We start from the raw sequence: 4,762 nt of genomic DNA on the forward strand, positions 1-4,762 counted from the left end.
GCAAGCAGAAATAATAAAGAATAGAGCAGAAATGAATGAAATAGGGAATAGACAAACAATAGAGAATAATCAATGAAAAACAAAAGCTGGTTCTTTGAAAAGATCAATAAAATTGACAAATCTTTAGCTAGATTGACCAAGAAAAAAAGAGAGAAGACTCAAGTTACTAGAATCAGAAATGAAAGAGGAGACATTACTATTGCCTTATAGAAATAAAAAGGATTTAAAGAGAATACTATATACACTTGTATGCCAACAACTTAGATAATTTAGATGAAATGGACAAAATTTTTAAAATGTATGAACTACTGAAATTGACTCCAAAAAATAAAAGGCAATCTGACTGGACCCTATAACATAAAGAGACTGAGGAAATAGTTTATTTAAAAATCCAACAAAAAAGCCCAGACTCAGATGGCTTTGACACTAAATTCTACCATACATTTAAAGAAAAATGGAAAACAGTTATTCACAACTTCTTCTTAAAATTAGAAGAGGAGAAAACACTTCCCAACTCTTTGTATGAGTCCAGTATTACCCTGATATCAAAATCAAAAACATTTTAAGAAAAGAAAAATACAGACCAGTATCTCTTATGAACATAGGTTCAAAAACCCTCAACAAAATACTAGTACACCAAATCCAGCAACATAAAAAATGAATTATACACCATGACAATGGGATTTATCCCAGGAATGCAAGGCAGGTTCAACATTTGAAAATAATACATTACATCAATGTAGTAAAAAATAAAAGTCACATAGTCATCTCATTAGATGCCAAAAATGCATTTGACAGGATCTAATACCTTTTGATAATAAAGACACTCAACAAATTAGGAATAGAAGGGATCATTCTCAACTTGACAAAGGGCATCTATTGAAAAATCACAGCTAATATCATAGTTACTGATAAAAAGCTGGATATCCCCTAAGATCAAAAAAACATAAAGATATCCTTCCTCACTGTTTCTGTTCAACATTGTAGTGGAGGTTTTAGTAAGGGCAATTAGGCAGGCAAAGGAAATAAAAGTCATCCAGATTGGAGAGGAAGAAGTAAAACTATCTCTATTTGTAGATGACATAACCTTATGTATAGAAAATCCTGACGAATTCACTAAAAAGAATGAGAACTAATAAATAACAAGACAAACAAGTGAACTGAAAGAAACAATTAGAATAAACAAGTTCAGTTAAGTTTGCAGGATACATTATCAGTATACGAACATCAATTTTATTTATATTGACTTGCAATGAACAATCCAAGAATGAAATTTTAAAAATCTTTTTATGATAGTGTCAGAAAGAATTAAATACTTAGGAATGAATTTAATAAAAGAAATATAAATCTTATACTCTGAAAATTACAAAGCAATAGTAAAATAAATTAAAGAAGATGTAATAATTGGAAAAGTTCCTTGTTCATGGATCAGAATACTTAATATTTTATGATGGCAGTACTTCCCAAACTTATCTACAGATGCAACACAAACCTCATAAAAATTGCAGCTGACTTCTTTAAGAAATTAACAAGCTGACTCCAAAATTCATATGGAATTTCAAGTCACCCAGAATAGCCAAAATAATTTTGAAACAATACCAAAGTTAGAAGATGCATACTTCCCTATTTCAGGAGTTACTGCAAAGTTTGAGTAACCAACACAGTGTGGTATTGGACCAAGGATAGACATATAGATCAGTAGAATAGAATTCAGAGTTCAGATATAAACCTATGGTTTATAGGTTTATAAACCTATATATGGTCAACTACTTTTCAACAAGGGTGCCAACACCATTCAATGGGAAAACAATCACCTTTTCAATAAAAATGGCTAAGACAACTGGATATCCATTTGCAAAAGAATGAATTTGGTCCCCTTCCTCACACCATATACAATAATTTACACAAAATGGATTAGTCTAAATGTAAAAGCTAAAGCCATAAAAGTCTTAGAAGAAAACATAGAGATAATGTTAATGACCTTGGATTTGGCAGTGGATTCTCAGATATGACTGCTCCAAAAGCAGGAGCAACAAGACAAAAAATAAATAAATTGAACTTCTTGAAAATTAAAACTTTTGTGCTTCTAAGGGCACCATCTAGAAAGTGAAAATACACCTGCCAAGATGGCAGAAGATATTTGTAAATCATGCCGATATTGTTGACCATGAAGGTGGAGCAAGAATACGGAGAAAGAACTTCTGGCACCTTTGTTCCCATTCTAAGCATGAGGTAATGATAAACAACTGCTATATGTGTTTGAAGTCTGTGGGAAAAGGTTAGGAGAGCAGCAACAAAACCCAAAACAAGCCAAGTCCTGATTAGAATAACAACCCCACACAGTAGAAGCATGACAAAAGAAGAGGTATGCTCATTTTCAGGCATAAATACTATTTACTTTAGTCTCTGCTATTCTACATATGATATCCAGCATTCAATGCAAAATTATCAGACAAAAAAGCAAGAAAAGCCAATCCATAATCGAGGTAATCAGGAGATCCAGTTTCAAAATGACCGAGATGTTAATCTGATAAGAGAATTTAAAATAACTATAATTAGTATAAATCTTGCTGAAAAAGTTGATAGCATGTATGAACAGATGCAAGATTCAGCAGGCTGAAAGAAACTATTTTAAATCTCAAATGAGAACACTAAAAATAAAACATACAATGTCAGAGATGGAGAATTCCTTTAATGGTATCATCAGCAGACCAAACACAGCTGAGAAAATAACTAAATTTGCAGGTACATCAATAGAAATTATCCAAAGAGAAACTCAGAGATAAAAACTGTGGGAAAAAAATAACTCAGAACAGAGCACCCAAAAACTTCAGGACAATATCAAATGGTCTAACATACATGAAATTTGAATCTCGGAAGAAGAGAGAAAGAATGAGAGAGAATAAGAGAATGAAGAGATAATGGCCAGAAAATTTTTCAAAATTTATGAAAAAAAGCCACAGATCCGTGAATCCCAAAGAACCTCTAAAAGGATAAAGTCCCCAAAACACACCTACACACATTAGAGTCAAACAGCTAAAACTCAATGATAAAAAGAAAAATATGGAAAGCAAACAGAAAAAACAAAAAAATACATTACATAAAGAGGAACAAAGATAATAATGTCACCGCTCTTTTCATTAGAAACTATACAGCCTAGAAGAATACGGAATGGCATCTTCTTCACTCTTCTTCAAAGTAATGATAGAAAAATCTCTCAACACAGACTTTGATACTCAGCAAAAATATCTTTTAAAGAGTGAATGCAAAATAGAGACTTTTTTCAGGGAATCAAAAGCTGAGAGAACTTATGGCCATCAGGCCTGTGTTAAAAGGAGTGTTATAGAAAGTTATTTAGACAGAGAAGTATGATGTCGGATGGAAGTTGAGACCTACCTAGAGAAATAGTGGAGTGGAAAGGGTAAAAATAATGGTAATTTACAGTAGTTTTTTTCATAATTTTAGTTGCTTTAAAAGATAATGCAGGGCTTCCCTGGTGGCGCAGTGGTTGAGAATCTGCCTGCCAGTGCAGGGGACACGGGTTCGAGCCCTGGTCTGGGAAGATCCCACATGCCACGGAGCAACTAGGCCCGTGAGCCACAATTACTGAGCCTGCGCGTCTGGAGCCTGTGCTCCGCAACGGGAGGGGCCGCGATGGTGAGAGGCCCGCGCGCCGCAATGAGGGGTGGCCCCCACTTGCCGCAATTGGAGAGGGCCCTCGCACAGAAACGAAGACCCAACACAGCCATAAATAAATAAATAAATAAATTAATTAATTAATTAAAAAAAAAGACAATGCAGAAGAATTAACAGTGCATTGTGTAGTTTTGACATATATAGATGTAAAAATTATGACAAAAATAGCATATAGGATTAAGAGGGAGGGAATGGAAGAATACTATTGTAGGGTTCTTACACTATACATGAAATTATATTTCAAGGTTGACGTACATTCTAAACTCTACAGCAATCACTTAAAAATAATATAATAATTTACCTATATAATACAGGAAATCTCTAGAATAAAAAGTGCTATACTTTTAAAAAATCTTGTTAATTAATGAAGACTGATGCTCTCTTCTTATAAAGCATTTGCTATAAATTGAAAGAACAAATATATTTTAAGTGTTTAATCCTAAAGTCAGTAAACTTTATCTTTTTTCTCTTTACAAATACAAATATAAAATAACTGGGATTAATATAGTAAAGACAAGGACAAGGTAGACAATATTTTGTTCTATATATACTTTCAGCACTATGGAACACAGTAGTGGAAGTTTAAAAGTATTTTATTCTAAGCAACAAGCAATAAGATGAAATGTTCCACTTTCTATTCCTTACCATGGTAGGAAAAATAATAAACTTGCATTATAAAATCACCTTCCAGGGTATCATGTTTCAAAATATACCAGACAGTGTGAAGAGCCCAAGACAATAAGAGGAATTTTAAATGTAGAGCTTTTATTGGAAATAACATTGTTTATTTGTTCCTAATACGTTTTACTTCATTTTCATTTATGCTGATATTTTGGATCCAAAAGCATAGGGAAAATAGAATATTTGTATTTTGAGTTGCCATAAAACACATTCCATTCCAACAAAACAAAACAAAAAAACTTGAGCTTTTAATCCTAATATAAGCCTTCCTATTTTTTCAACTTCCAAATTATAGTTATTGCTGTAATATGATTGATAGAAACACATCAAGCACTGGCCGTTTTCTTGCATTAATTGAACTACATTCATTCTAATCTTTGGGTTG

The sequence above is a fragment of the Eubalaena glacialis genome, chromosome 2 (genome assembly GCF_028564815.1).
Source record: "Eubalaena glacialis isolate mEubGla1 chromosome 2, mEubGla1.1.hap2.+ XY, whole genome shotgun sequence".
Classification (NCBI taxonomy): domain Eukaryota; kingdom Metazoa; phylum Chordata; class Mammalia; order Artiodactyla; family Balaenidae; genus Eubalaena; species Eubalaena glacialis.